Here is a 12017-nt window from a genome sequence, read left to right on the forward strand (position 1 = left end):
GATCATAATCATAGGATTAAGAGTCAAAGGGATCACATAAACAAGACTAGTGTCTGCTAATACTAACTGATAGAATTAAAAAGAAGAGAACGATCCAACATGGGAAGTGGGATACACAGCAGACTCATAGAATGGCAGATGTCCTAAACAGCACTCTGGCCTCAGAATCAGCCATTAAGGCATTTGAATCGGGCTAAAAAGCCCATGAGAGTATTTCAGGCATGGAAAGCCAAGACACTCTGGCAAGAAAAAAAAATGACCTAAATCAAAGATCTCTGTGAGATCCCAGCGGAAAGAACGGGCCATCAAAGAAGGAGGTACCTTTCTCTGAAGGGAGGAGAGAACTTCCACTTTGACTATGGCCTTGTCTAAATAAAATCGGAGTTGACAAACTCAAAAGGCTTCCATAGCCTAGGCAACTCATGACAAGAGCCTCAGGTGATTACTAACACCATAAACAAGAGTGTCAATTTGTTAAGTCAATAACAAGAGTCACTGTGCACTTACTCCCCATGTAGGATCTCTGTCCTTAATGTGTTGTACTATGTGAATTAACAGTGTAACTAGTACTCAAACAGTACTTTACACTTTGTGTTTCTGTGTGGGCACAAACTGTTGAAATCTTTACTTAGTATATACTAAATTGATCTTCTGTATATAAAGAGAATTGAAAATGAATCTTGATGTGAATGGGATGGGAGAGGGAGCGGGAGATGGGAGGGTTGTGGGTGGGAGGAAGGTTATGGGGGGAAAAAAGCCAGTGTAATCCAAAAGCTGTACTTTGGAAATTTATATTTATTAAATAAAAGTTAAAAATAGGCCATTAGGATGTACAAGGGAAAGGAGTGTGTTTCTTTTTTATTTTAGATTTAACTTATTTGAAAGTCAGAGTTACACAGAGAGAGGAGAGGCAGAGAGAGTGAGAGAGGTCTTCCATTTGATGGTTCACTCCTCAGTTGGCCACAATAGCTGGAACTGCGCCAGTCCGAAGCCAGGAGCCAGGAGCCTCTTCTGGGTCTCCCACACAGATCACACAGATGCAGAGACCCAAGGACTTGGGCCATCTTCTACTGCTTTCCCAGGCCATAGCAGAGAGTTGGATGGGAAGTGGAGCAGCCGGGTCTCGAACCAGTGCCCATATGGGATGCCAGTGCTTCAGGTCAGGGCGTTAACCCACTGCACCACAGCGCCAACCACAAGGAGTGGTTTCAATTCCCACCATCCCTGCAGAGAACAACCAGAGCTGATGCGTGGATACAAGAAAGCATCCTGAGGGGGTCCTAGAAGTCATGGAAGAAGCTGGTACTAGATGAGACAGTACTTGATGGAAATGGCAGGGCTGTGAGCCAATGCAAGGTGAATGTCAATCAATGTTAATTTACACTCCTTGGCCAGGTATAGCTGAGATACTTGAGTCACATTTGTAAATGATGCAGCAGCAGGACATGCTAATGAGTTCTCATCATGACAGAAGGCCCAGGTTTAAATCTTGATCCACTGCTTACTCACTATCCTTGGGACTATGAAAACTTGTGTGCTGTCTCTGGGCCATGTCCTTCTCATATGCAAATGAGAGCAATGTGCATGTAGCACAAACTGCATTCTCAAATAAATGCTAACAATGGTGACCAATTAACAGAGAATTCACCATGTCACTCTTGCTCCCAGACAGCCTTGCACTGTCTGGTGAGATGCCTATTGGAAAGTGCTCTGTGGGTTACATTTTTGATACTCTTCCAGTGAAAACCCATCGATCATCCCAAAGGTTAAAGAACCCACACAGACAAACACAGACTTTAAAAGTGAGATGAGGGTACGTTAACAGCACAAACAAGGAAAGAGAAAAAATTGTTTCCTCCAGCTGCAGAAATGTTAGAAAAGAAGAGGAGGAGGGGGAGGGGGAGAAGCATGAGGTTGGGAGAAGAGGGAGGAGGGAGTGGGGGAGGAAGAGGAGGACTGGAATGCAAAAATGCTTGTTCCATTACTCCTTGCAGCTCAGCTCCTAGATCCATGGGACTCAGTTGCTTAGAAAACACAAGGCCTTAGTGGGTGTATCCAATCCTGGGAAGAACACCACAGAGTTCTGTTGGAGCTGGGAGGAATCACCCTCAAAATCACCTAAAGCAAAATGCCAGTTTGCAAAGCACTGGCATCCCCTCTTCTGGGATGCCCACTGCCCATTGCCTGCAGGAAGAGGGTGCAGGCTGAATCCCCAAATTCAGGTCCTAGCCAGTTTCACAGAGCCCTCCCACCTGGCTCAGAGGTGTCCCCAAGTTCTGGGCCTTCTGAGTCTTCCCGACCCCTGACCCAGACTCTCCACACTCCATCAGTCCTGGCTGGCAGAATCCTATGTATTAGCCTAGCCACTTACAAAAACTAGTGTGCCCAGCCTGTGTTGCAGCACAACAGGTTAAACTGCCACCTGCAAAGCCAGCATTCCATATCCGAGGCTATTAATGTACCTGGGAAAGCAGTGAAAGATGGCCCAAGTACTTGACCCCCTGCCACACGTGTGGGAGAGCAGGATGGAGTTCCTGGCTCCTGGCTTTGACTTGGCTGTTGCAGGCATTTGAGGAGTGAACCAGCAGATCACAGATTCTCTCTTTCTCTCTCTTTCTCCCCCCCCACCCAAAAAAACAAAAAATACATATTTTTATTGAATCAATTTATGTTCTCCATCTTCTCCAAATAAGAACACCACTGGCTCCTAATCCAATGCACTTGCTTGTGTCTGTGGCACTGCTCTTAAGATGTTCCAGAAATCTCAGTGGCTTCTGGATTGAAAAAAATTTAAATGGAAAGATACAGCCTTCAGAACCTGCCTCATCAAATCACATTACACTTATTCACTAATAATGAAAAAAATAACATCTGACAAGTATCAACATTTTTTAAAAATGAGTTTGTTTTGGTGCAAAAATGTTGAAGCCCATGCATTTTTTTAATAGTGAACATTTTCCACAAATTTTTAAAAACTTGGCCGGTGCCGCGGCTCACTAGGCTAATCCTCTGCCTTGCGGCGCCGGCACACCGGGTTCTAGTCCCAGTCAGGGCACCGGATTCTGTCCCGGTTGCCCCTCTTCCAGGCCAGCTCTCTGCTGTGGCCAGGGAGTGCAGTGGAGGATGGCCCCAGTGTTTGGGCCCTGCACCCCATGGGAGACCAGGATAAGTACCTGGCTCTTGCCATCAGATCAGCGCAGTGTGCCGGCCGCAGCGCGGCCGCCATTGAAGGGTGAACCAACGGCAAAGGAAGACCTTTCTATCTGTCTCTCTCTCACTGTCCACTCTGCCTGTCAAAAATAAATAAATAAATCTTTTAAAAAAAAAAAAACCATTGTATGCATGGGCTTCAAAATTTTGCACCAAAATAATCTTACATTTTAAAATTTGTACCTATTTATTTTTAAGTATTTGAAAGGCAGAATGAGAAACAGAATGATCTCCCATTTGTTGATTTACTCTCCAAATCCCCACAACAGCCAGGGCTGGAACAGGCCAAAGCCAAGAGCTCCCACATGGGTGGCAGGGTACTTAAGCCATTGCCTGCTGCTTCCCTAGGTGCATATTAGCAGGAAGCTGGAATCAGAAGCAGAGCCAGGACTCAAACCCAGGCACTCTGATATGGGATGCAGGCATCCCAAGGAACATCTCAACTACTGGGCCAAATACCAGGCTAATAGTAATTTATGTTTTAAATCCTTTTTGAGTTTTTTGAAGCCCTTTCATACATTTGGCATGTATTATCTCTCTTAACCCTCTCAACAAACTTGTGGCTTACTACTCTTGTCATTCCTGTACTGTGAATGAGAAAATTGAGGCTCTTCTACACCTCATCAACTGTCTGCTCTCAAGACAGCATATTGCTGAGGTCAGCAGCAGCCAGGCCCTGCATGTCTCACTTGCCCAGTGTCTGGTGCCTAAATCTGAAGGAGGTAAAGGGAAAACCCCTCCTGGTGCTGCTGTGTGCACCCGGGCATGCTCTCCTGCAGACTTGATTCCTAAGTGCCGGGCCCTCTGCTCAACCATCACAGGCTCTCACTTTGCCTGCTAGCCTCTTACAGGTTGACCATCTCCCACCTCACATAGAACCTCTCAGGCTTGAGGTATGGCTTGGATTAACACCTGTCACACTTGATTGACCCTGTTTCATGGCAAACCCCATTGATCTATCTGGCATTGATATTGCTTCCAAACTTATTGTTGATTACTGGGATTAGTTTGGATCATGTATGTAGGCCCTCGATCATTTTTAAAGATCCTACTTCAGCCTCAGAGATAAATTCTATGGGTAAATTCTATGCTATTCTATAAATTTATTACTAAACCTAATTCATAATTTAGATTGGTCTTAACTTGCAACCCCTGGACCTATAGTTAGATGCCAAAGTCCAAATCCTGACTCAGATTCTGCTCCTTGAATATCATTTTTTTTTAAATCTGGATGCATAAAAACATCATATAAGATAAATATTTGGCCTTTTACATTATAATCTCAGATGATTTGAAGCTAGATAAAATTGATAGATATACAGACTTTTATTCCAAAGTAAAATAAATTATCCTGAAATATAAACCCTCTCTCAAAACGGTGCTAGTAAATAAAATACCTGGGTGAGAATGTTCCAGAGTACAGATTGAATATGGTTGAGGATACCTCCAGTAGTCCATGGGTAGAGATTCCTGAATATTCACAGCTGAACAGCTGAGAAAAATCTGGTCAGAGAAGATGAGCTGAATTCCCTTGAGGAAGCTTCTGGACTTCTCTGGCAGCAGTGTTCATAGGCACCTTCCAGTGTAATGAAATATGCCCAGCAAGCTTGGGCCAATGCAGTTGCTAGGGCTTGCAATTACCCATGAAAAATGAACCACCTTGAGTCTTGTGTTGGCTGTCTAGAAGTAAAAAGACTGTGTTCGTCTGAGCCTTGTAAAGCTGGCCATGTCATGCATGGTTATTCTGAAAGGGACTGTGGGTTGCTATGGATGTCCCTATATTCACCATATCAAGATTAGGGAGTGGACTTCCAGGGCTCATGAGCCAATACTCCAGGTGCACCAAAGCTATGCATGCAAATGTTCCTCAAGATTCATGGGAAATCCATTATTAATTCACGCAAGATGACTTGACCCTACACTATGTGCCAGACACTGTTGGATGCAGCTTATAAATCAGAAAAAAAAAATCTGCCTTCGTGAAGCTCACACTGTTATGTGGGACACAGACAATAAGGAAGATAGAAAAGTAAGTACAGGCTCCAGCGCTGTGGTATAGCAGGTAAAGCTGCCAACGGCAGTGCTGGCATCCCATGTGGGTGCCAGTTCTAGTCCTGGTTGGCCCAAGTCCTTGGGCCCCTGCACCCACGTGGGAGACTAGGAAGAAGTTCCTGGCTCCTGGCTTCAGATTGGCAAAGCTCTGGCCATTGCAGCCAATTGAGGAGAGAACCAGCAGATAGAAGACCTCTCTCTCTCTCTCTCTCTCTCTCTCTGCCTCTCCTTCTCTCTCTGTGTAACTCTTTCAAATAAATAAATAAATCTGAAAAAAAAAAAAGCAAGTACACACCATGTTTGAAAAGTACATTGTTGTGGGTCCTGGGGTGCTGCAGACACACCCTAGTGAACCCATGGACTATAAAATCCCACATCCTTTGCTTAACAGCAAGTTCCTCTCAGCTGCCTAACATACTACCTGCCCATACTAGTCACTCTTACCTGTTGCATAGTAACATACTATTCCATAATGGTTGTTTTTGCTTAAAAACATCTGCTGAGTTGTCTGCTTATAGTCACTGCTAAAATGGGACAAAACTGGCTGCAGCCAGACCTGTAACTCTAGCGTGAACAAATCAACTCAGACTGACCAGAGTCATTTTAAGGTTAAGTGACACACCTCTGTGATCTTTCACGGACCGTCTTTGAATATGCTATACGTGTACAGACATGATTTGTTAACATGCATGCTCATCAGACATTCCCTTTCCCCTACATGTATCATAGTCCACCACTTAGTTTCATCCAGTTATACCCCATTTACCCTGACTCCATAAATTCCCAAATACCTTTCTGAATAAGGATTTGGGTTTTGTTGTCATTTACATGTCTCTTTGCAGGCCTATAATAATAAATCTCCTATCTCAGCAGATGCATCTCATATTTTCCTAATATCATTAGTGTGTGTCCAAGGGGGCAGATCTATTGACAGACAACACTAGGGCAACCTCCTTTCAATATAAGCTGAGGGTTACTTGTCACAAGACAATGAATTGAGGGCTTTCTCTGACCACAAGTGTTGCTGTGGATTAATTCTGAGAGGAGGAGCATGGTAGGGGCAAGAGGCACGGAGTCACCACACAGACCCTGGGAGTTGGGTGAAAGCAGGCCAGAGGCGAGCAGCCCACAGACTCGTTTATTTCAGTTGGCACAGCAGCTTATATAGCCAAGGCAGCTGATCTCGTCAAGGGGCAGTTTATGCCCTAACCAATCACAGCCTGTGATGTCAGGCAGGCTTCATTGCCAGGTGGTTTCCCAGGTTTCCAAAGCCATTCCTGAGAACTGATGCTCACTTGCCAGTGGCCATCTTGGCATGGCCTTCTCATTCCACTACATTTCCCCCTTTTTGTTTATTTTTGAGCAATTGGAGGCATGATTCTTGGCCATACCATTGTTGACCCCATTTCCATGAGGTCTCCTCACGCGGCTGTGCCTGTCTTAGGTTGTCCCCCAAGGGATCTTACCCGTCGTTGACTAACCAGCCCTCAAAACGGGAGACCACAGGAATGCTTGCTCAGATGGGGGTAGGAATGAGGAACAATGATACTCAGGAATGGTGTGACCACTTGCAGGCTGTTGGCTGTTTGAGTGGCTGACCAGAGCTAGTGGGGTATAAAGCATTAATGGATGTGGCTATGGGCAGTTCCTCAGGGCAGGATGATAGGGCAGATGCGTCCGCTAACAAGGCGGACTCTCAGTCTTACTCAGCTGGTTCTGGTTGACTGTCAGTTGCAGGCTTGATGTTTCTGGCTGGTACCCAAATGGGCTGTCCCGCATTCTCTGGAAAGACACAAGCATATCCTCGGCACTTGGTTAGCAGAAGCCTTTTTACAGGCGTTGGAATCCAGGGCCTGAATTTTGCATCTACTCAGACATTAACGGCAAACATGCAGGTGGAATGGGGTCTAGTGGCTGCCCTGAGAGCCTGGGGTGCCCGGGGACTGTCACAAACATGGGGACCTTCACTGGGTGCAATGGGATGACCTCACATGGGTTATTGCATCAAGGTCATCTAAGTTCATCCCACGGATATTTGGGGGGTGGCTAACTAGGCACTGCTGCATTGTCTGCTGTCATGTCATTTTCACTTTTGGAGCTCTCTCTCCGCAAGTCATCAACTGTTGCCTGTGAGGCAGTGGCCTGGAGTGACAGGCTCTTATCACTCACAGATGCATTATGTTTGGTAATCTGTGTGGGCTTCTGAGAGGGGGGTATCTTTCCCATGTTTAAGTGCTTAAGAGCAGCGTGCCACACCAACTCTAGCGAAAGGAAAGACACCCACAGCACTGCTGCCATAACAAAGCAAATCCCAGCACCTCAGTGGCTGATGGCATTATGCAGGGGGTTCCCTACATTAGACGAGCACAGTGGTGTTATCAGATCTTAAATATGTCCTGTGCTTAGTGGGGGACTTCCTTGATTCGTTAGGTCAAGGCCATATGCCCACACGGTGTCTCCAGAGCGTCACCTCTCTCGAGTGAGGGAATTTGACTTGGTTCTGAATTCTGGGATTATCAGTCCCTTATGTGAATTCGCAGGGTGAAAGAAAGTAAAAGGAGGAGCCGAGAAGCAGCGTTACACTTCTGGGCCATGTGTGCCTAACCTGGGGTCACTTCTACCAAGGACAAGGACAAGGAAAGGGGTGTAGGAGGGAGTTCTGTGCTCACCCTCACAGAACCAAACAGCAAACAAAACACTGAGGAGCCTACTTGCCAAAATCAAGGGAGGACCTTGCCAAGTCCAACATGCTGTCTCTCTCTCAGTCACGTTGGGCACCTGATGTTGCTGTGGATTCATTCTGAGAGGAGGAGCACGGTGGGGGCAAGAGGCATGGAGTCACCACACAGACCCCAGGAGTTGGGTGAAAGCAGGCCAGAACCAAGCAGCCCACAGGCTCATTTATTTCAGTTGATACAGCAGCTTATATAGCCGAGGCACCCAATCTGGTCAATGGGGCGGTTTATGCCCTAACCAATCACAGCCTGTTGCCAGGCAGGCTCCATTGCCAGGTGGTTTCTGAAGCCATTCCTAAGTAACTGATGCTCGCTTGCCAGTGGCCATCTTGGCATGGCCTTCTCATTCCACCACACACAAGAGTATTACTGGCCTTAGCAAGGCAGGGCCAAAAGTGCTCATGAATTAAAATTCTAGAAGTGACCCTCAATTAAGTAGGAACAGAGCTTGTTATATCTGCCCCTCAGCTCCAAATCTACACTTCAATGACCTTTTGGGATGCAGGACATCTCCCCCTTGTCAACAAGCACAAGGCTAGACTTAATCAGTGGAAGGTGTTGAGGTTGGGGGAGACCTTGGAGGAACAAGTAAGTGGCTCTTATTCCAGTGCACAAATGGCCCTAATTTACAGTGGTTTGAAGAAATAATTTTTTACTTTACAATGGTATAAAAAGCAATTTGCATTCAGTAGAAACTGCATGATGCCCATACAACATTCTGTTTTTCACTTTCAATACAGTATTCAATAAATTATATGATAGTCAACACTTCCCTATAAAATATGCTTTGTGTTAGATGATTTTACCAAACTGTGGGTTAGATACATTAAATGCATTTTATACCTAAAACATTTTCCATTTGTGACGGGTTTAATCAGGACATAATCCCGTTATAATTAAGGAACATCTGTACTCTTCTATACTTTCTCCTCTGGGGCAGCAGCCAGCAATTCAAGGACTGTCTCACTACCATGTCCGCCCCATGAATTTCAGTAGCAATAATCTCACAAGTAGCTCCCTAGCAAGTTACGTGGCAAAACGCATCTCTGAGAACAACTTCCCCTGGCAACCTAGATGGGTAGAATCCTAGCAAGTCCAGAGGTACCCCATCTTGGGAATCTTCTCTACCACCCTGTGGGCCATGGACCATGCCCTCTCCAATTAGATCAGGAGCTCTGCCCTCATGAGGGACAACTTCATCAAGGTGTATTCCTTCCTTGATGCTCTGCCACAGCACTATAGGAAAACGGAAACCTGTTCTCCTTATGTGTTGTTACAGTGGTTTCTCACTCCTTACTAAGTAATGCCTTGATGTGTCAAAATGATTTATTCCAGTTAAGTATGATAAGATACACAGACATGGAAATGACTGTCACAAAGAAAGAAGTTTATACTCCCAGATCCCTAGAGACATGAGGTAGGGCACTCCAAGCTGGGCCAAGGCGGGGGGGGGGGGGGGGGGGGGGGCACCAAGACTAAGCAAGAGGCAGAGGGGAAGGGAGAGAATCCTTTATTGGGATTTTCACAGGAAGGAAGGGGTGAATCAGGGTGGATATGTTGGGTAAGCTAAAGATTGGATGGTTCTGGGGCCAGCATTGTGGCCTAGTGGGTAAGGAGTCCTGGCTGCTCCACTTCCAATCCAGTTCCCTGCTAAAGGACTGGGAAAAGCAGCAGAAGACGTTCCAAGTGTTTGAGTCCCTGCACCCATGCGGAAGACCTGGATTGAGTTCCTGGCTCCTGTTGCTGCCATCTGGGAAGTGAATCAGCAGATGGAATATCTCTCTCTTTTCTTCTCCCTCTCCCTTTCTCTCTCTGTAACTCTTTCAAATAATATAAATAAATCTTAAAAAATAAGATTGGACAGTTTCAATAACTTCAGTGTACTCTGAACTATAGGAGTGGTTCCTAGTTATCTAAAACCTGACCATGGGGAAATTTATGGCAGAGGACTGTGGGTTCCATTGTTGAACACTCAAGTTTTGGGTTACTACTGTTCAATTTACATGGTACATGTGGCCTCTGATGCATGTCCTCCACACTACAACTGTGTGTGAGTGTACTACTAGTTAAAACTGTTAAATTTTTGCTGAATTGAGTGCCACTTATACCATTATTTATTTAATATTTTTCTTTACATCAACTTGCATTTTTACTTAGCTCCATTCTAAGCAATAAAATTTTGTGAGTTTGTTGTGCTAGTTATATTTTTATGATATGAGGTTCTTTAAAAAGTTCATGGAAACAGAATTAAAAGATGTTTACTTTGCTGCAAAAATTTTTGAAATCCATGCATAGTTTTTCAGAGTATTTTACATGAACTTTTAGAAGACCATTCATATATATGATTTCAAAAAATTTTGTACCACCATAAAGTTATCTCTTAATTCCCTTTTTTATGAACATTTTCAAGTACTCTCCTCTAATTATATACATTAAAATAAACACCTACTTATATCCACTATTAAAGTAAAAGATATGATCTTTATGCTGATTAAGATCATCTCACATAGCACTGATAAGTACAGCATGCTTTGGGAAACATGTACTACAGGGTGTATATGTAAGGTCCTGTGCTATATGCAAATCACTGTGAATAACTTTCAGGGATCTCTGGGGAATGCCAGAAGGCTAAGATTCTGTAAACTGTTGACATTTTCTTGATGGAAAGGAAGGTACTCTGCCCTATTTCAACACTTTCTTTAAAAAAAAATGCTCATCACTGAAGATATTTGGAAATATCAAGAACTTAGAACTTCTAGCAACTTCCTTTTCCCTTTTATGACGTCAACATCAAAAATTGGTATCAGCATATACAGAACGAGACCATAAAGTTTTGGTATTATCAAGACAGATAAAAGTAAGAGAATAATTAAATAAATTATAATATGTTAATAACTTAGAAGACCAAAGAACACTGCCACGTTTAACACAGTAAAAATGATACAGAAATGAAAAACAAGTGGTCCTCTCTCACCTCTATCACTTACTGGCTATCCCAGGTAAACTGTTCCCCTCTCTAAAACTGCTTTTTTCTTCTATGATGAGAAAGTTGTATTAGAAACATTTTTTCAGACAACATTAATTATTGGTAGCCATCATTATCTACTAACATCCTACCAAGAAATGCAAAAAAAAAAAAAAAAACCACAGTAGCACCTATTAATTTTTGAAATTCTGCTATTCTCCAGGAAAAAAAAATTAGCAACCACTGGACAAGGTGGTCTCTAAGGCATATTCAGAAGCCAACATTCTACCCACAGTTTCATGGAGCCAGCTCCTCAGAGAGCGCTGAGGAGCTCCTGGAAGAGATGCCAGAAGTAAGCTGTGCCTACCCAGGCCAGAATTGAAGGGGTACCCTCTTGCTCTGGGAGGGAAAACTGGATCTTGAAGATATGAATGCCAATGATACCCCGAATGCATTCCCACGCAGTTGGCAACTACTGTAGTAGTTAAACAACTAGTTGGGACATCCACATCCCATATCAGATCGTCTGAGTTTGAGACCTCTTCACCAATTCCAGCTCCCTGATAATGCACACCCTGCAAGGCAGCAAGTGATGGCTCAAGTAGTTGGGTCCCTGCTACGCACATGGGAGATCAGGATTGAACTCATGTTTCCTGGCATTGTGGGCATTTGAAAAATGAGCCAGCAGATGAGATCTCTCCTCCCTCTCTCTTTCTCTCTTTCATTCTCCCCCGACCCAATGATTTTCAGATAAATCTTCTTAAAAACACCTCAATAGATACCATTTAAAGCAATTTATACCCATTAACTGACTTATCCATAAAAGCCCTGGGAGGAAACAGTGTGGTTGTTACTATGTTACAGATAAGGAAATACTAAGAGAATAAGCAATTTGGTAAACTTACACAGATTCTAAGCTGTGAAACCAGCATTCGGACCCAGACAGACTGCCCCCGGTCCCCTACCTGTTCACTCACAGCACTGAAGGAATCTACCTGCTAAGCTTCTGACCTGCTGCTAACGATTCTGGCACAAAACCATAAGCAAACTGAAAC

The 12017-nt window shown here is 44.2% G+C and overlaps 1 long non-coding RNA gene across 1 annotated transcript in view; it reads right to left on the reverse strand.

Moving 5' to 3' along the window:
* Window positions 1-780: 780 nt before the first annotated feature.
* LOC103352282 (uncharacterized) overlaps window positions 781-12017 on the reverse strand; it is a 66050-nt gene continuing 54813 nt past the window's right edge. The window contains exon 3 of the long non-coding RNA XR_016221708.1: window positions 781-1224. This is a non-coding gene — a long non-coding RNA (uncharacterized LOC103352282). The remainder of the gene's footprint in view (window positions 1225-12017) is intronic.

The sequence above is a fragment of the Oryctolagus cuniculus genome, chromosome 15, assembly GCF_051225735.1.
Source record: "Oryctolagus cuniculus isolate XC-2025 breed Fujian yellow rabbit chromosome 15, ASM5122573v1, whole genome shotgun sequence".
Classification (NCBI taxonomy): domain Eukaryota; kingdom Metazoa; phylum Chordata; class Mammalia; order Lagomorpha; family Leporidae; genus Oryctolagus; species Oryctolagus cuniculus.